At 53.1% G+C, this 20,655-nt stretch overlaps 1 long non-coding RNA gene across 2 annotated transcripts in view; it reads right to left on the minus strand.

The window, feature by feature from the left end:
- LOC307176239 overlaps positions 1-19,964 on the minus strand; it is a 35,933-nt gene extending 15,969 nt beyond the window's left edge. Inside the window, exons 1-3 of one of the 2 annotated variants that reach the window (XR_013824649.1) lie at positions 19,558-19,964; positions 15,457-15,567; positions 14,634-14,999 (exon numbers count right to left, since the gene is read on the minus strand). This is a non-coding gene — a long non-coding RNA (uncharacterized lncRNA). Of the gene's footprint in view, positions 1-14,633; positions 15,000-15,456; positions 15,568-19,557 lie in introns of those variants that run through there. The other variant, XR_013824648.1, reaches the window with a different exon arrangement.
- Positions 19,965-20,655: the final 691 nt, after the last annotated feature.

Genomic DNA, 20,655 nt, shown 5'->3' on the forward strand with positions numbered 1-20,655 from the left:
CCGGACTGGGCCGCCCACCCTCCCCTCCACTCATTCCCTCTCTCCCACAACCTGGCGCTGCCACCGCAGGCCAGCCTCACCACCGCTGCCTGCGGACCCGGCCCCTCTTCCCCCCCTCGCCCTTCCCCACATGCCTCGAGGTGGAGTGACAGTCGCCACGGGACCAGCTCCTCCCTGGGGTGGGGGTCCTGCCCTGAGCAGCCTTCCTGATGCCCCCCAGAGACCTGGGCATCTTCCCTGGGCAGCCCTGGGCTTGTGGGGCACCCGACCCTGTACGGTAGTTACTGATGCGGCGAAAGTCATCAAGGCAACGTGCTGGGGCCACCAAGGGCCCAACTGGCAGAGGCGTGTGTGCCCATCACGGGGACCCTTCTGGAAACGAATCTGGGTACCTGAGCCTTAAGGTCTCAGTGCTCAATTAAGTTACAGGATCATGTCCACCACCAATACCACACACACATCACATGCACAGGGACACACACACAAGTATACACTACACACCACACACAGCCACACGCTCACATAAGCACACCTCACACACACACACACCACACACACACACATGCTCACATATGCACGCACCACACACACACACACACACAACCTCCCCTCCTCCCTTCCCCCATCCAGCCCAACATGCTTCTGCACTAAATTCCCGAATCAGCCCCAGGGTCCCTGCAGGCTGGCTCTGACCCTATCACTCTTCACAGCCCCTACCGCACACACTGCATCCCTCGGCGAAGACACACAGCAGGGGCAGCACCCCTCTGGCACCCTCGCAGCGAGAGTAAAGGATCAGACGCCATTTCTCCGCATGATGAGAAAATAAATGCATCTGGATTTGAGAAACTGAGCGTGCTCTCTGATACGCTTCCAGACATATTCTTTGAAAGTAACGAACAGAAAAGGAAATGCACGATGCAAACTGGGATCTGATATTGCAAAGCTGACTCTGCAGATGACTTTTATAGTCTGCAAAGCATTTTCACACGTTATCTTATTTGACCTTCACAACCGTCCTGTACATAGAACAAGTATTATAATTTCCATTTTTCAGAGTCAAGTGGAGGCTCAGAGTACAGGGAAGACAGGAACCCAGCCAACTCAGAACAAGGCTAGTCCCACCATTTATCTTTAAATCTTTTCTGTTGTGCTTCATGTGAAATGTGCAGGAAAAATTCCACAATAGTTCCAGAGGCTGATGTCCCCGTTTATCCAATTTACGGTAAAAGTGGATTTCTCCCCATTTTAAAAGTGACAGCTTGAATGAGAGCTGCATGAGTAATTAAGTCATTCATCTTATTCATTAAACCCCTGGTGAGAGCTGGTTATAAAATGCCCTCGGCATGAGGAGGGCGGCCGCTGAGCATCCTCTGAGTGCCGGAGGGTCCTCACTCCCGCCAGCCTCCCACACCACTCGGGGGGCTCCGCAGACCCTAGAGCTGCTTTGTGAGAATACCTTCTGGCACGGCTCTGCTACGGACGGCAAGATTTATCTGGGTCCTCTGTTGGGGACGCATGTTCCTGCTTCTCCACTTTCCTTGACTCTCTTGGTTGGTATCTGGAATTAGAAAAAACAGTCGCCTCTCCTGGTCTTCGCAGCCTGACCGCACCCAGAGTACAGAGAGGACCCTCGGCCACCAGCCTGGCCAGAGACTCTGGGGGCCTCTTGAACCTTCATGCTAACCCAAACCTTCTTCTCACTAGCGCCCAGGCAGCTGGAGCATGCTGGTCCCCTCCACACTCCCAGGCAGGCAGGACAGAAGCCAGGCCCGGCAGCCCCAGGGAAGCTGGACATCTGCGCCAGGCCTCCCACTGCGGGAAGCAGCTGGGAGCTGGGGGTCCCTTCTTCCTGCACAGCACAGGGTTCAGGGAGGGATGATGGCCCAAGGATGTCTCAAACTTCCCTGCCAGCTTTGAGGTGGCCAATTTCATACTTGTCCAGGGTACAGAAGCCTCTCAATGAGTTTCCAGATTTCTTAAAAGGGAATCTGCCCTTGTGCTGTTGAATCCGTGTGTCTGGATGGGTGGGGCGTGGGGCGGAGTTGGGCAGGATTCCCAGCCCCCCATCTTGCTGGCATCACCTCTCTGGCAGATAACTCTAACACCGTTATCACCTTGGTTTTGCCACACATTGATTTTCCGTTCACTTTGAGATCATCTGGTAGCTGGTACGATGAATGATGTTTTACTGAAGCCCCTGGGTCCTGTGGGAGCCTCTACTTCAGCTGGGCGTCTCTGACCCCATCCCAGCCGGGGAGGGGGGCCGGTGCGGGGTGCTGTCCGATTGCTGGGAGACAAAGTTAGAAGCCCAGGCTCCCTACCTGGTTACCATGGACACCCACGGCAGGCAGGGGTCCTCACTGCTGTTGGAGGGGTGGGAGTTCTGGCTCACTGTCTCCACCACACCAAGGGAGGGTGCTCGCGACCACTGGGCCACAGTGGAGGCCCTGACTCGTCATCAGGCCACCTTTGAAATACCCAGTTGCAATTAACAGGAGGAATAAGGGAAAGTACACCTACTCCACCTTCCTGGAAGCAGAAGTCCCTGGGAAGCTTTTGAAAAATATCTCTGCCCGGATCCCACCTCTAAGGATGGATTTAACTGGTCTGGAGCAGTGCCTGGACATCAGGAACTTTAAAGGCCTTCCAGGTGACTCCAACGTGCCCACCCCACCCCAAGTGCCGCGACCTCACCCCCGTGCTCCAGTCACCGCGGCCCCCACCAGCCTTCCTCTGCCCACGTTCCTCTCTTGCCCAGAAGGCTTGCCCTTCCCAAAACACTCCCCTGCCCTCTCATATATACTGACTTCCTTTGTGGAGAATTACCATAGGACATAGTTCTCTGTAATTCTGATCTAAGTTCCTAATTGTACATTTACTCTATTTGATTACTTATCAGTGCCTGGAAAGCCCATGAGGCTGTGAGTGTCCTATCATCGGCGACTATGCCCGCATCACCCGGCAGCATTCCCGGTGTCTAGAACGGGGCCTAGCACGTGGCAGACTGGCCACAACCTTTCACAGAATGAACGGCCGGTTGGATGAACAGGCACATCTGGGTTCCGGCACACGAGGTGAATCAGGCCTACTGCTTCTCCCAAGGCGTACGCCACTCAGCACTAGTTTAGCAGGATAATAACAGACGTAACGTGGAACAGAGTCCTGTGGACAAGTGACTCAGAGAAACCCCGGGTTTAATGAAATTCCACATGACTTTCAACCTATGGTTTACTGACACGCACTGTTAGAACTTCTAGATAGGAACCTTGGAGCTCTATTTCCCGAATCATCTGACTACAGTACCATTTTGCAGGGTATAACTCATGGCACTAGTTTCCCGACTGAGTCTGGCAGGAACAACGTGACGAGCAGAAAGTTCACCCAGCTTGAGAGAAACTGGAACTCATGGCCCGGGGAGGGCATGGTTCCTGGAAGAGAAGGAAACTCAACACTCGACACTTTGTGTTTACTCTCACCTTAGTGAGACACACCATCTATCTCTTGTCTTTAGAGAGTCAAACACCAAAATATTTGTGACACTGAATTAAGAGTCAGGAGACTGCCCTTCCTTTATGGCTTCACGACCTTGAGCAAGTTATGTAACCACCTGCAAAATGAGAGCAATAATACACACCCTGCCTATCTCACTGGATGGGGTAAGGAACAAAAGAAATAATGAATATAGTAACAACAATGACTAACATTAATTATTTCCTTATTCTGTGCTGAACAATATTTCTAGGAACTTTCCAAGTATTACCTCTCTCATCTGTTGAAGTAGGTGCTATTACTATCGTTGTTATAAAGATGATCTACTAGATCCTAGAGAGGTTTAGTAACTTTCCCAACAACATATAGCCAGGAAGCAACAGAGTCAGGACTTAAGCTCAGAAAATCTGATTCTGGAGTCTGTGTCCCTAACCTCTATGATCCAAATAAGAGTTCCTGGCAATCTCTAAAGTGTGCGGTTAACGTATTACTCATCATGATTTCTCAACCTTGTTTTCCCTTTCAGCCTCAGCAAACCAGGAAGGTCATGCTGCATGGCACAGAAACGGGGTGCCTGGCTCCAGCCCTGTCTTGCACCGATAGTCATGTAACCCTGTGCAAGTCACTCAAAAGTAACTGTCATTTATTGAGCATCTGCCATGGGTCAAGCCCTGTGCTGGGTCGAGTTTACAGACATCAGTTCATTCCTGGGGGGGGCTCACATTCGTCCTCAGTCGAGTGAGGGGGAAGAAGCTTTCTGCCTAATATACTATTTGTTCATAACAACATTTTTCACAAGCATAAAATCATTTTTTAATTGTGCTACGGTATGACATCATTTTAGATTTATAAAACTTTGTGGCTTATTTATGTGTATTTTAAGCATTTCATATTTTTTCCAGCTTTACTAAGGAATAATGGACAAATAAAAATTCTATATATTTAAGGTGTACAATGTCATGACAAATGTATACACTGTGAAATGATTATTACAGTAAGGCTAATTAACGCAGCCATCACCTCACACGTTTTTTTTTTTACAGTGAAAACATTTAAGTTCTACTCTCAGTAAATTTCAATTTTTTAATACAGTGTTATCAAATATAGTCATCATATTTTATATTAGAGCCTCAAAACTTGTTCATCTTATAACTGAAAGTTTGTGCCCTTTTTCCTCATCCCCTGTCCCTGGCATCCACCATTCTGCTCCCTGCTTCTATGAGTTAGACTTTTTTAGATTCTACATATAAGTTAGGTCAAAAAAATATTTGTCTTTCTGTGTCTGGCTTATATCACTTAGAGTAATGTCTTCCAAGTCCATCCACGTTGTCGCAAATGGCAGGATTTCTTTATTTTTCATTCCTGAACAATATTCTGTTGAATGTGTATATATACCACCTTTTCTTTATCCATTCATCTTACAAAGCTATATTAATCAAAACAGTATGGTACTGGCATAAAAACACATAGACCAATGCAACAGAATAGAGAGCCCAGAAATAAACCCACACTTACATGGTCAGCTAATTGTTAACAAAGGTGCCAAGAATACACAATGCAGAAGGGGTACCCTCTTCAATAAATGGGGTTGGGGAAACTGGATATTCACATGCAAATGAAAAAGAATGAAACTGGACCACCATACACAAAATTAACTCAAAAATGTGTTAAAGACCCCTGAATGTAGAACCTGAAATCTGAAAACTCCTAGAAGAAAACATAAATTAAAAGCTTGAAACTGGTCTTGGTAATGATTTTTTTGATATGACACCAAAAGCACAGGCAACAAAAGCAAAAATAAACAAGTGGGACTACATCAAACTAAAAAGCTTCTGCAAAGCAAGGGAAGCCATCTACAAAATGAAAAGGCAACATAAAGAATGGGAGAAAACATTTGCAAACCATATATCTGATGAAGAGTTAATATCCAAAATATATATGGTACTCATACAACTCAACTGCCAAAAAAATGTTTAAACAAGCTGATTTAAAAATGAGCAAAGGAACTGAATAGACATTTTTCCACAGAAGACACACAAATAGCCAACAAGTATATGAAAAGGTGCTCAACATCACTCATCACCAGGGAAACGCAAATGAAAACCACAATGAGATATCACCTCACACCTGTTAACCACAAATAACAAGTATTGGTGAGAATGTGGAAAAACGGGAACCCTTGTGCACTGTTGGTGGGAATGTAAACTGGTGCAGCTGCTATGGAGAACAGTATGGAGGTTCCTCAAAAAATTAAAAGCAGATCTACCAAAGGAAACGAAATCAGTATCTCAAAGAGATACACGCACCCCCAGGTTCACAGCAGTGTTATTCACAACAGCCAAGACGTGGAAACGTCCTAAGTGTCCAGCAACAAATGAATTTCTAATAACAACTGATGATGTTCTCCAGTCTGGTCACTTCCAGGTGACTGAAGGAAGTTACCTCCTTGCCTGGAATGGGTGGGCGATACTTTACTCAGGCCATGGGTACTCAGGGATCCTTCTTTTCCTGCTTAAAAGACTAGAGCAGAGTCTAGTCTTGGACAGAGAACCCACGGCCTCTCAGGGCGCCCCCGGCTCGCTGTCCAGCTGCCCGCGCTGTCTGCTCCGTGGGCCACGCACCAGGGCAGCGTCCCGCTCCTGCGCCACCGCCTCGGGCTCACACCCTCCACAGGGGGTCTGGATAATCCCAGCCCGTGGTCCTGACTGCCAACTACACTGTTGCTGGCTCCCAAATCTAGACCTTTTTTCCTAAAATCCAGACTGCTCAAGTTCAAAATCAACACGTCCACAAACAAAACATAAATGCCTCCTCTTCCTTCCGCAAACCCGTCCACTCAGGGCCAGCTCCATACTGTGCAGACCCCCGGTGAAAAAGGAAAATGCCACGAAAGCAACTAAAATAGGCAACCTTTTTCCTTTGTCCACAGTCTCCCTCTCAACTAGTCATGATGTTTGTTATTTACTATTTAAAGTTATTCTAGGTAAACAAACATTACAACTTTGATCATTCGCGTGGATTTTACTGCTTACCTTTTATTGTGGAATACCAGTTTTACCTGCAAATAGAGGAGCATTTAATTCATATGTGGAACCACAGAAATTACACAATCTGCATTTTGTAGCGCATACTGCTCGTGTATCGCGTTCTTACCAAAACAGAGGAAACACTACACAAAACACACTGAAGTGCTTTTACTTTTGCTTCTTGATATGCTCTTGGTACGTTCTGCCAACCCTCCAACTCGGTGCCAGCACCCAGCACCCAGGACCCGCTTCCGGACCTGCCCCCAGGAGACAGTCAACAGTGACCTTCCCCCTTTGTTCCCAGCGCCAAGCCCAGGGGACGGGTGCAGAGCAGCCCCGTGGACGGTGCCACGGCCCCCAGCCTGCAGAGGCTCACCCACGAGACTGCTCGTGTTCACACTTAAATTACTTTGTTGTCGAAGGACACTCATGAGAAATTTTAATCAAAACACTTCATTTTACTCTTTTGTCAGGACTCAACCAAGAGATGTGAAGTGCAGGGGTGAGACGGGAAAAGGGCTCCCGGGGGGTCTGGAGGGGTCTGTCCTCGAGTTCTGCCACCGCCCCTGTGCACAGCATCTAACCTTTCTGGGCTTTGGTGTGTTTCTCTCTCAGCGAGAGGTGTGTCTGGGGTGTGAGGACACGTGTCCTGCCTGTGTCGGAAACCAGGTGACCACACCTCGGGCACCGCGAGGCCTCCCTCCCCTTTCCTGAACGTCAGCAGACTTCCTTCAAGACCGTCGCCCCCCCTCAGCCCCGCGAGGGCCGTCCGGCCTCCAGGTCAGGCCTCTGCTTCTTTGCTCCGCCACTCCGTCCTGGCGGCTCTGACCTCCTCTGCTCGTGTGTGACCAGCCAGAGCCGGACGCAGCCCTGCCGTCCAGGTGCCCCCAGCCAGCAGGGCCGGGCACCTTGGGAAGGACAGAGGCGGCGGCAGAACCCGGGCTCCACAGAGACGCTCGGCCTGGACCCGGACCGCTGCCAGCGAACTGAAGCCAGGATGCCGGGTGAGGAGAGGCCTTAGGTGGGCAAGGCCAAGGGCTGGACCAGCCTCTCCAGGCAGCGGAGACGGGCTTGGTTCTCACCGACCCCAAGGCGAGGAAGCCGAAGCCGTGGCCAGGGAAACAGGGCAACTTGGCAGCCCTACCGCTGGTTTCTCAGAACTGCTGTGTCTTCTTCCAAACGAGCCTCAGGAGAAGCACAATTTAAAACTGACTTCATCTGCGAGAGTCAAAATATTTTGGCAGTTCTCTGGAAGGGGCAAAAAAGAGAACTAAGCCCTTCCCAACTCCTTCCCCAGGACAAGAAGAGAAGTTACAACACAGGCTTATGGGAGCCAGTGACAGAAATACATTCGAAGATCTGCAGAGTTACACAGCGCGCAAATTTGGAGAAGCAGTTCTGAGTCTAAATAAACGTCTGGAGGCTGTACTGAAATGTCTCTTTGTCTTCACTTGGCCGAACTGGCACCTCGGGATCACAGCAAGGGCCTCCATGACATCAGAAAACTGGGCACGAAGAGCAACCTTCAGGATATTGTGGGCCAGCAGAGACGTGATCCCATTTTAGGAGGCCGAGGATGTGCCTCTGGTCCCTGCAGGGTCAGAGGGTCCTTCAGGTCGCCTTCGTTAACTACATACACTCAGCATAATTCATTTACAAGTTGCTCCTTTGACCAATCTCTCCATAATGTACCCAAGGCGAAATCTCAACCTTGCATAACACCCTCACACACTTGCCTCGCTACTGCCCACGCTCTGCACGCGAAGAAAGGCGTAGCAAAGCTGGAAACATCCCAGGGAGGCCAGGTGAAGTGCGGGGAGGGGCATTCACACGAGAATAATTTGGAAAAATGAGGACAGAGCACAAATGACCAACCTATGTCATGTCACAAGGGTGGGAGGAGCCAACAGGAGCCCCGGACTCCCTGGGACGAGGGCGCTCTGCGAACACCCGCCCTGCCTAGGACGCAGTGGGGAGAGCAAACACACCGTCTGTGCGGTGGGGACCCCGGGCGCTCACTCGGAGTGCGGGCCCACCCACCCGTGCACTCCCCACCCAGCTAACCTGGTGTCTGGGCAGCGAATGGGTTTGCACTAGCACAGCCCTGGCCCCAAGGAGTTCAGGATCTCAGGAGAAACAGAGTTGAGGTGACCTGCACACACGTGAGCACCTGGTAACTGCCCGAAGCCATGCTGGGGACGCCCAGGCGCTGTCAGGTGCTGTGTCAGGCGCTGTGACAGGTGTGCGAAGCTCAGGGAGGGGCCTGGAAGGACCCAGAAAGGCTTCTGGGGCAGCAATGCCTAATGGGGCTTACAGGATGATTAGAAGCAGTTCCACGAGGGTGGGGAGCTGGAAACCTCCGCAGGTGGACCGCCTCCCCGACCTCGGCCCGTCTCCCAGGACCCGCCAGGCCTCTCCCTCCCAGCTTTCCCCACGAGGTGTCTTCTTCATGTCACCGGGCGCTGCATCCCAGACGGACCCGGACCTGCACACTGTGTGGGCTTGCTCACGTCCACTCTCTGCCCCGCACCCCACTTCTCCACGGAGAACCTTAAGGTCACCTGCAGCCTTGGGACCCCCAGCGCTGTGGCCTGTTATCTGTGGCTGCCGACCGTGCATCTCAGCAGCATCTGGAAGCGCTGACACGCACGCGCACACCCGTTTCCCCTCGTTCTCTCTGCCCCCTGCCTTTTGTACGCTGCTGTCCTCTCCCCACCTTCTCCTCCGAAGGTCTGAGTGCTCTACCCGTGGCGTGGGTGCGGTGATCCCGGGTCTCGCCCCCCTCTGGCCGCTCCGTCCCCTCCCCCCGCCCGCTGGGACCCCCAGCATCTCCATCCCTGTCCCTCCACCTCCCCGACCCCCCACCTGCTGGGACCCCCACCATCTCCATCCCTGTCCCTCCACCTCCGCCCCCTGCCCGCTGGGATCCCCAGCATCTCTATCCCTGTCCCTCCACTCGGCTCCACCCACAGCTGGACCCTGTCACTCCCGCTGACACCCTGCAGACACTGTGAACCAAGCAGATAAGTACGGAGCCCCCCAGGGGTCCCTACGCCCCGCAGCCCTCTCCCTGCAGCAGTGACAGTCCAACTGCCCCTTCAGGACTCCAAAGGCTCCCCCACAGTGGCCAAAACACCGACGCCACAGGCAGCTGTGCCAGGTCCAGCAAGGCGACCTCACCCCTGCCCGGGCCTCAGGCGCCAGCCCTCACCCCACGGGCCGTGCGCTGTCTCAGCCCCCAGCGCCGCAAGCACGGAACACACGCAGCGGGCGCCTCCACGAGGACCTGCCTGCTCATGGCTCTGGGCACCCCATGGCCTTGGTCGGGGCCACGTCTAGACCTGGTGCCAAGCCCGCCTCGGGACGAGTGAGAGAGCCAGGGTCTCTCTAATGAGAATCCGACCGGGAACACGGTCCCGCTCACGGGGCAGCACGAGGACGAGAGCCTGGCGCTTGGCAGTTGTTCAACAAGCCTCCCTGGACGAACAAGCGTGGCCCGAGAACATGGCCTGTCAGGGAGCCGCGGTATCTTCCGCGTGAAGGTGAGGAGGCAACGAAGACACGGCAGGGCGCGCGGGTGGTAGTCGATGCAGACGCCCGGCGGGGCGAGCCTTGGGCTTCGTCCTGAACCAAGTGAAAAGCACCTATGGGTTTGCGGAAGGAGTAAAAGCGTTCCCGAGAAGCAAGGCCGGAGGCAGAGGGAAGGCTGAGAAAACCGCTCCGCTGTCCAGGCCAAGCACGTGGCCTAAACCAAGGCGGCGGCTTCGGGATCAGAGAGCACAGCATAGGCTGGTTCACACGCCGTCAGTCACGGAGGCCGGGCTGGGCTTCATCTCCCACTGGATGCGACATGCGACAGAAGGGACAAATCGAGGGCAAATTCCAGGTTTCTGAACAGACAGAGGGGGCTGCCCGTCATAAAGCAGGGCTTACAGAAGGGAGCCCTGGTCCAGGTTCGGAGAAAATGAGTCTGATTCTGAAAACGCTGAATCTGACATACCCACGTGACGGCGGCCGGTTACAGCTGGAGGCCCAGGCTTGGCGCTCAGAACAGTTTGGGCTGGAAACACAGCACGTAGATTGGATTTAAGCCATGAGAGTGGATGGGGTCATGCAGGAAGGGTGTAGAGAACACAGAAAGTAAGAGGAGTCTGAACACAAATCCTAAAGAAAACTAACACCCAAGGAGCAGGAAAGAGTAGCAGCAAAGGGACAGGAAAAGCAGCAGAGAGACAGAAACCAGGATGTGGGCTTTTGAGGACGGCAAGAGAAGGTTTCGAGAAGGGTAGAGACGCAGCCGACCATCCTGCTTCGAAGCTCCCGTGCCACTCCCAGGGGCCGGGAAGCTGTCGGGAATCTTAGCAAAACGACCTCAGGGGACTCTGGGAGCAGGGGAGGAAGGGGAGACAGTAGGAAACAGCGCCCTAACCCCAACCCTTCCAGCTCCGAGGTACGGGAAATAAATAACATTTGCTCAGAGTTCACTGGCACCATTACTTTAAAAAGCTACCAAAAAGACAACTTAATATTGCACGTTGACGCAGCCATCTTTGCAGTGAAAGCACTTCACTGGGAGGGCACAACTTTTTTAAAACGTTCACAGCAGAAACGTGAGAACCACAGAAGTGCATGCGGTGCGAAGGGTCCCACCCCATCCCTGGGTGGCGGCTGTGCGCACCCAGATGCCCACCGTCCACAGACACACGTTTCATTCAATAATTACTGAGCGCCTACAGCTGCCAGATCCTTTGTGCATTACAGTTTGGGGTGCTGTTTTTGAGGTAAATAAGAATTTCACTGAATATGCAGTAGAGAATCTTCTATGTTTGCATCTATATCTCTAATTGACATTTTGCAGTGCCCCATAGTATTTCATAAGATACATGTGTGCACTGAAAGCTGCTGCCTATTCTCTAACGGACACTGAGGTTGATTCCAACGTTCACTGTGTAACCCTGCAGGGGACAGTTAAGTTCTTGTTCATCTCGTGTCCATATGCAAGTATTCACACAAGCTGTATTCCAAACATGGGATGGCTGGGTCAAAAATGTACATTTTTAATTTTTCTAGATCCTGCCAAATTGTGATGGCCAGGATATGAGTGTCCCCACCAACCCCAGATATAATTTCTATCTTCTTAATTTCCACCAATCTAACCAGTCACACATGGCATCATGCTGAATTTTTAATTTACAGTTAGTTCCCTAATTACCTGGAAGCTTAAGCATCTTTTCAGTATTTGTAGGTCGTTCGTTTTTTTTTTCTGGGAGTTTATGTTGCCCTTCCTTCTGTTATTTGCCCTTTTCTGATTGGTTTGTGTGAACGCTTTGAACATTACGACTGTAACTCTCTTTCTGTACTGTGTGTGGCAAATATTTTCTCTTGCTCTTTGGCTGGTGTTTTAACTTTGTGGTGTTTCTCACTAATAAGCAGTGCTTTGTGTTTTGGGTTTGTTTTGGTTTTGTCGGTCAGACCTGTCCGTCAATTCCTGGACGGTTTTTGGGTTTTGTGTTTCGCTTAGCAAACGTTTCACGACCCCAAGGTTATGCAAACACCCCACAGTTTCTTCAGCACCTTTTAAAGTTTCCGGGCCTCCACCTGAGAAGCACGCGCCATCAGAACTGACTCCGTGACAGTCCTATATGGTCCCGGGACTGGTTTCCCTACATCCAATTACACGCGTGTGGCAGCCTTTTAGCCACATCATTTTGAAAGAGTTTCAGTGAACAGAAACGTTTCCAGGATATAAATGTATTTCCAAGACTTACTACAAGTCCACCACTGGTTTCCCAACCCTGTCAGCTTTCCTGCGGCCTGGAATCTCCTTCTCCTACTAGAAAACGCGGCTGGGGAGACGGCCGGTTGCCCCGCACAGAGGACGGGCTGGGGAATGGCCGCGTCCCCACCAGCGGCCCCTCCAAGGCAGCTTCTCTGTAAAGCGCTTTTGTGCTTTCCCTGATGGTGGCGATTTATCCGGGCTTCATGCAGGAAAGGGGGTCTTTCAAGAGAGGAGCTCTCCTTCCCAAGAACAGTCAAGAAAGTTGCGAGAGATTAGCCAATCGTAGTGTTCTGGGGGTGACATGGCTTTCGTTACTTTTTCAAAAGAAAAGAAAACACTGTATCACTGCAAACTGCTTTGGTAAATCAAACCGACGTGCGTGGTTCACTCCTGTTTGGTAGCCGTCCTGATGTGACTGCCATCTGGCGAGGTTCCACCTCACAGCCAACAGCCCACGTGTGCTTCCACAGAGCAGGCCAATCACTCGGCCCCAGATTCCACTCGTACAGCTGACACAGTCACGCTTCTGTTTGTTTTTACTGTGGATTTTTAATTTCTCACGTGCCTGGGCCATGTCCGAGGCCTCTGTGTGTGCATTAGACCGTCTTTAAAAGACCTGCCACCAACCAGACAACACACAGGAATCCGAACAAATGATTCAAACGAGCCCCTTCCTGCAGACCTCTGACACAGCACGGGTCCAAAACAGCCAAGTGCACAAACAGTGCAAACCGCTATCGAGCCGGAAAAGTCAGAAATGCCAAGTTCCAGAACCTCACAAACCCGCCCGCCGTCTGCAGGACGCAGACTTCCGAGTGACTTCGCCAGTGTAGACGGCGAGCCTCTCTCACGAGAACCGGCTGAAGCGAGGCTCAGCCTCTCCCTGCGGAAGGCCCATCGCGGCGACAAAGGGCCGACGGCCTGGACCCCACTGAGCGAGGGCTCGGAGCTCGGAGCTCAGGACAGGAGGCTGCACACCCTGTCCGACCCAGAGGCCAGGTGCGCGGCAGTTTCTCAGAGTGCGGCTCCCCCTGTCGGGCTTCTTCAGCGGCGGGTGCCACGCCCCAAGTGGCCCCGAGTGGGGAGCGGGGGCCGCGGAGGCTCGCTTCCCGGAGGAGAGTCCCGAGTCCGAAAGGACGACGGGCATCCTTCCCTTCAGGCTGCTCCTCGCCGGAGGCTGCCCTCCGTGTCTGTGGGTTCGCTGGTTCCCAGTCGGCCCAGCACCCACGAGGGGGGCGGCCCCTCTCCAGGCCCCCGAAGCCAGCAGCATAGGTACCCCAGCACCTCCAACTCTGGACCACCCAGATCATCCAGTCTCCTCATTTCAAGGTCCACCGTGCCACGTAACAGAAGACAACCAAGGGGGTGAAACCTCATCGCACTGACAGGTTCGGGGAGCAGATGGGACGTCGGAGGCCAGCGGCCAGCTCACATTCTGCTCCCACGGCGGTAAACACCGCCCACACGCGGGCACTCCAGGTGGCCTGTGTGTCATTAAGTGCCCAAACTGGCGGTTTCCTTTCCTGAGAATTTGGGATAATGACCCTTTTTCAGGACTTAGAACACCACGAGGATGACTGCAAATTCCAGGCAAACGTTTATTTGTGACTATTTCATCGCTGCAGCACACGTCCTCAGAGGTATAACATACACATGAAGATGACGCTGTCGGGGCCAGCCCTTCCCCCGACAGGGGTGGCGTCCCGGACGCCCTTCCCGCCCTTCCCTGGAGTGAGGGTGGCCTCTGCCCTCGCTCCCACCTGCTCCACCCGTCCCGAGCGTGCCCGGCGGGGCTTGGGGACGACTCAAGAGAGCTCCGTGAAGAGATGAGGCAAAGGGAAACGAGAAGATGTGACCGGACACAGAAGAGCAGGGGGCTCTGAAGACACGGGGAGGCGCAGTGACCAGGCTGCCGAGGTCTTAGGGGGAGAAACACAGGCATCTCCAGCCTCGCCTAGCAAGGAGGGAGCCGGGAACACACGCCCAAGCTCTCTCGCCTCTGCCCTTCAACATCCTGCCGGCACCTCCCATCGGCTGAAGGCAAGGAAGCCTGGTGGATGGCAGTCAGCGGAGATCAGAGATCTGTCCCCAGAGCGCAGAGCATGGCGGCAAAGTTGGAAATGCAGTGACTTGGATATTGAAGAAGAAGGATGTGTCATTCATAAAAAACAAATGTTCCTGCAGCAACAAACAGCCCCAAATCCCGGTGGCTTTCAGTAACGGCCACGTGTTCATCCAGGGATGAACTGGCTGCAGCCGTGCTCCACACCATCCTGCCCCAGAACTGAGGCCAGTGGAGCCCACCACCCAAAGCACGTCCAACTTCGTGGCAAAGAATAAGGGGGGTGATCCCAGGCCCGCTGCAAAAGCGTCTGTCTGGGGCACTTCCGTCCTCACTTCACTGGCTAGAGCACATCACACGCCCACTCTTGAGCTTACACATGCAGTGACGTGTAGCTTCCCACCGTGAGAGGCTTGTCGGGAGGAAAACTAGCATATCTAACAAGCAGGAATACAGTGTAACAGCCAGGGGATGAGTGGTACCCACACCCACCCCCTTCCAACAGAGGGAATCCCGCAGCCCCTCCCCATGGCAGAGCCGCCCTGAGGACTCACCTGTCACCCCATCAGCTTTAACTCGAGCACCCCTGGGTGACATCCTTGCCATCGGGTGCAGGTGTGGCTTCTCAGGGCCCCGAGACCTATGAATGCATGACCTAGACATCTATCTTCCCCCTTAACACATGCAGCATGCCAAAGTGAAATAAAACCTCACTCCCGCTGAGAAAGGGGGAGAACAGGAAACACACAGCCGCCTTGGAGCCCCAGCAGTGATCAATCCTGCTATGCAGAATTTTGTGTATGTGTGTGCGTTTTTCTAGGAGGCAGCCCATAGCTGATAAAACTCTCAAAGCAGTTCTTATTTTGAAAGGAGTTAGGAACCCCCGAAATGAAAAGAAAATTATAGTGTTGAGAACTCGAACTTTTCTGCTCTGGTAGAATTTTCTTAGAACAAAAGCACCATTGGAACGCACATTGCTAGGTTACAGAAGTTGACTAGGAAAGGGAGGTCAGCCCTAACCTCAGTCAAGCTCTGCCCCCAGTAGAGGAAACCAAGAGGGGTCACGCAGAGGTAACGCTTCCGTTTCCAGCACTTACCCTATCTTGTGTTTTCACACGAGCTTTGGGAGAGTGGGCAGAGCTTCTCAGGGCTGGACGTCTGAAGTGAAAAGCGATGTGAGCATCTCCATCTGATTCACCCCACATAGCCTGCAGAGAGAGATTGAAAGAACAGTTCAAAATCTTCTCATAGTGAAAACACCAGACCTGTAAGTTTTTACCAGCAAGCTCGAGCAAACATTAAAGGGATAAAAAATTCGAAGGCTACACAAACTACTTCAGATAAAAGATAATATGGGTTTATAACTATAATGTAGGATTGATGTATTATTAGAAAATCAATTGATGTAATTTACCACATCAGCCAATAACAGAATGGTATATGATCATCTCTACAAATGCTGGGGAAACTTTCGTAAAAACAACATCTATTCATGATTTTAAAACAAAATAAAATTCTGAACATGCTAGAAACTTCTTGATCCAATAAAGGGTCTCTTCAAAAAACCTACAGCATACAAGACACTTAATTGATACTTAATTGAAGATGGGAAATAAGATCTGCCCGCTCTACCACACCAAACTAGAAATCTTAGCACAGCACAGCTGGAAAAAGAGAAAGGTAAGAGAAGTAGAAAGGAAGGACAAAACGATGATTATTCATATGTACAATGATAAGAGTTGTCTACATAGAAAATTCCAAAGAATCTACAGGTAAATAATCATAATTAATTGCAGAGATTAGTAAGACTTTTGGGTACAAATTCAGTTTTTAAAAATCCTTTTCTAAGACTTCCTCTTTCAGAAAGAAGGAGTAGACATACTTTTTCCTATCCCTCCCATTAAGGAAAGCCCCAAATCCTGGGCGTTATCTGTAAAACAAACAAAAGACTCTGAAAGGTGTAGAAAGGAAGCAACTCCCTGGGACACCTGGACCCACACAACAGTGGTTCGGGTTCTTTCTCAGCCTCCTTCCCCAGGCTGGGTGCTGGGGAAGATGGTGGGCACAGAGCAGAAAGCACCCAGAAGGGCCTGCTGCCCCCGGCGAGGGGACCAGGAATGGGGCAGCACCCCGAGACAGAACACGTCGGGTGAGGACCACCCTCCTCCGGTGCCCTCCACCGCTGTGGGCAGCTGACCGCGAGGCTCCATCTCCAGCCCCCCCACTGGCTCTTCGCCAGCTCGAGGGGCTGGAGGTGACAAGGCTGCAGCGGGGAAGAGGCCTACAGTTAGTTTACGGCCCAGAAGTCTGTTTCTGGTCACCCCCCACTGCCCCCCACCTCACTCTTCGCTGCCGGGCCTTTCCCAGCTGAGGGCGGGGGACCCCCCCGGGGCTGTGGGTCCTAAAGCCCTGCCCTCCTAACGGCCCGGCTGCGTCTCCAACGGGAAAGTTCCCCTCTTAGGTCCGGGCCTCCCCAGGCCTCCCTGATCTGCTCTGCGTGGGCACAGGGGTCCGGGGTCTGTCAGGTGGCCTTTCTCAGCCATTTGCCCTCCGACCTCTCGTGAAAGTAGCTGCTGGCGCCTCTCCTGTCTGGTGGGGACCGCAGGCAGCACGTAAACAGACAGGCTGTGAATTCGCTGTGCGTCCGGGCCAGACCCTCATAGCGCCTGGCAGCAGCCCTGGAAAAGAAGGAGCCCAGTACCTTCTCAGGACAGCAGCCCCGGGTCCTCGAGTCTTCCTCTCTCCTCTCCCACTTCTCTCTTAAGAGAAGAACGGAGGACGGGACAGAGTAAATCCGCCAGTACGAGTGCATCCGAGAGGTTCCAATTCTCTCCCAAGAAACAATCGTCCATAAATATGTGAAAGAGCGTCTGTAACAGTTGTTTCTATTCTGCCTTGGTGGCCTCCAAGCTGACCAAACAGGAAACCAAGGGAGCTTCTGAAACTTGAAACTCAGTGTCCGAATAGTCACCAGATTTGTTGAGCCACCTTTTTTTTCATTGCTTAGAAGAACAATAAGGTCAAGTTACCAGAAGAAAGCAAGACAGGGTGTCCAAAGCTTGGAGGGACTGAGGTCTGTGTGCCCAACACTCTGGCCAGAGTAACTTAGGTGGTGTCACTGTCTTTAAACAGTTCTGAACGAGAATAGAAATGTGAGGCATTTGGGGGAAATACATCAGCTAAGAGGAGCGCTTCTACAAGACAGCAAATTTGGTAACTGGAAACACAAAAGGATCCTTCCAGGAAGGACCAATGAAGCAGTGAGACCGAGGCAGATGGATTAAAGAGCGTGCACCAAGCAAGTGGAGAAGGGCGTGTCCTGCGCTGGGCGACGCACCCGGCAAAATGGGCAGGTCCCTCCCTCAAGGGACTCACTTGCAAACTGCAGTTCCGATGCCCCCAAAGAACTGGAAACGGGCAGACACTCCTGTGCACACGTGTTCACAGCAGCACTCTCAGTAATCCAAAGATGGAAGCAGCCCAGATGCCCCTCGATGGACGGACGGATAACAAACGTGGTCCGTCCATACGGTGGAGTATCACTCAGCCACAAAGGGAATAACGGGCTGACACAGCACAGCACGGATGAACCCTGAACATGGTGCCAGGGGAAGGAAGTCAGACACAGAAGGCCTCATACAGCATGACCCCAGTTATACGGAACATCCAGAGCCGGTGAAGGAAGGCACAGGGGCAGAAAGTGCTCGGGTGGTTGCCAGGGCAACGGACAGTGCCTGCAGGTGGGCCGGGTTTTCTCTGGGGTGATTGAAGTATTTGGGGACTAAGTAGGGGTGGTGGCTGCACAACACTGTGAATGTACTAAATGCCGCTGAGTGTCCATTTTTAAATGGTTAATGATGTGGTACAGAACTTCACCTCAGTTTTTTAAGAAAGCATTCTAATTGCATGTTGATACAATGTCAGAAACCACCTAGTCACTTTCCTTCCTCCAGGGAAACATCTTGGATGCTCAAGTGTGAAGAGGCAAACGTGGGATTTCTCTGGGCCCTGGGTGCTCAGCCCTGCTCCCCACAGCCCTTCCAGGGAGGTACTGAACCCCTGGGTCCCGAGAAGATCTGAAGCCCATCTCCTCACTTTGCACATAAAAGCACGGAGGCCCAAAGTGCGTGTCAGTTGCTTAAGCAGCTCGGGCATTTTTGAAAGATCGGAGACAAATTCATTATTTTTTCTATGTGAAAAGATACCAATGAAAACCTCGCTCCGTGCTCAGCAGGCAGTGTGGACGACACGCAGAGGTGTGCGGACAGCTGTGGGGGGAGGCTGGGCACCTGGGGCCGTGTCACCCGGGCGGGGCTGCGCCCTGACTGTCACGTCTGGGAACTGAATTAACACAGGGGAGCATGTGCAGGAGACGGAGGGAACTAGTCCGGTTTATAAAATGGTGTGAGAGCCTCGGGCACACTTGGGCTTCAGATAAAAAGACATAAACGTCCTCTCAGGGAAAAACCAGATACGTCCCTGTCCATGTGGGTGACTGATGATGTCACACGACTGGCTGACTCTCGGCCTCGCGGCGTGTCCGCCACGTGGGAAGCCAGGCCTGTCCCCATGGGCGGTGCTCAGCCCGGCTCAGGGGCAGGGACACAGCAGGCAGGGCGGCTCCCAGACCCCGGAGTCACTCCCGATGGGGAACGCGGTGCGGCCAGGCTGGCACCCGAAGGGCTCCCGCGAGGCCCACCCGAGCGCTGGCCACTCAGACCTGCGGGCCGGGCCCCTGCAGCGCGGCTAAAGGGGCAGGAAGGCAGTGCCCCGGTTTCCACGCCGACGACAGCTCAGTTGCAGAGCTGAGATGCCCAGCGGGTCAGGGACCCTCCCCTCCCCCCGCTCTGGGCCTCTTTCACACGTGGAAGGAAGAGAACTGAGAGCCAGGTGAGAAGCGTTACTGGAACGGAGGCGAGGGTGAAGGCCGACGGGTCAGGGCCCCCATGGGCGGTCCTGTCCCCTCCCAGCCACCGGGACCAGCGTCCGGACAGGAGGGCACGCGTCGTCCTAAGCGTGGAGAAGGCAGAGCGACCGGCACATTGCCTGCTTAGTCCCCATGGCGGCTGGTGTCCCCCCATCACCCCAGCCGATCCCACTCCGACCTCAGAGCCTGGCCACCAGCAGGCTGGGCGGGCGGCCCCCAGGTCTCTACTTGTCTGAGCCACCCTTTAGAGAGAGTCAGAGTCTTCACTTACCAGGACCCTCCTGCTGCACCTCAGGACCACCTTCAGCCACACTGGTGTGATCCCTCTGCGCTTCACCCATGTTTCTATGTGGAGACACTGCGGCGTCCCTCCAGAGCTGCAGACAGGGTTAGCGAGGAGAGGCCCACGTCCGCAGGTTAGCGTAGTGAGTGTAACCGCACGGTGTTTTCTGAGCAGGTGAGACCAGCAACACCCCAGCTCCATCTGGATGCATCTGTCCACGTGGAATGGGCGGCCTTTCCTGCAGAACTGGGTCCTTCATTCTTTACGAGGGTAGGTACTGCCCTCTGCTGATGACTCAAAGCCAGGGGAGGACAGCGGCCTGGTGCAGGCAGTGCAGACGTCTCCCTCCAACTTGCTCCCGGGGCGGGGCGGGGGGGGCGGGCAGGCAGGCAGACCCACAAGGTGGAGTCCAGCCCGCAACACCCCTGACAAACCAGACCTTGGTCCCTGCAAAGTTTAGGGTCACGAGGGAGACACCTAATCACAGATGCGTCGGAGACCCGAGTCCTCAAAGGGAACGGGGAGTCCAGGGGCAAACCGCCACCCCCAAGGTCACGGCCACGCACATGGTCCCCCTGCAAGCGCTGCTGGCACCGGAGAGGAACCCGTCCCACACGGGGGAAAAGCTCGTCACCCAGCTCCTCTACAGGAGTGACAGCCCTCTCCACGGCCCGAGGAGGGGCAGGGCTACCAGCTCCGAGCCCCCCCAACGTGGCCTTGTGCCGAGGGACTCCCACCCAAGAGCTACACCAACAGGACCGGAGCTTAAACCAAACAGCTATTCCTGGGCAGAAACAGCTCAATAAACTTTACAGGGTGACTTCTGTAAAAAGATGACAAAGCAGAGAAAAGGTCCCTGATTTCACTGTAGTGACAGCATTCGCTGAAATCTCCCTTTGAATCAAGTAAGCACCTTGAAGCTTTCTAAAAACACAACCGAAAACACGTGACTCTGAACACTGAAATCAGCCAACCACGTGAACAAACACAGAACTCAACCCCCTTTAGACGCCTGGTTCTGTTTCCACCAGGTCCCGTGGGCTGACAGCCCCACCCAGGACAGGGTGGCGGTTCTCCAGGGGCAGA

The sequence above is a fragment of the Stenella coeruleoalba genome (genome assembly GCF_951394435.1).
Source record: "Stenella coeruleoalba genome assembly, chromosome: 17".
NCBI classification, from domain to species: domain Eukaryota; kingdom Metazoa; phylum Chordata; class Mammalia; order Artiodactyla; family Delphinidae; genus Stenella; species Stenella coeruleoalba.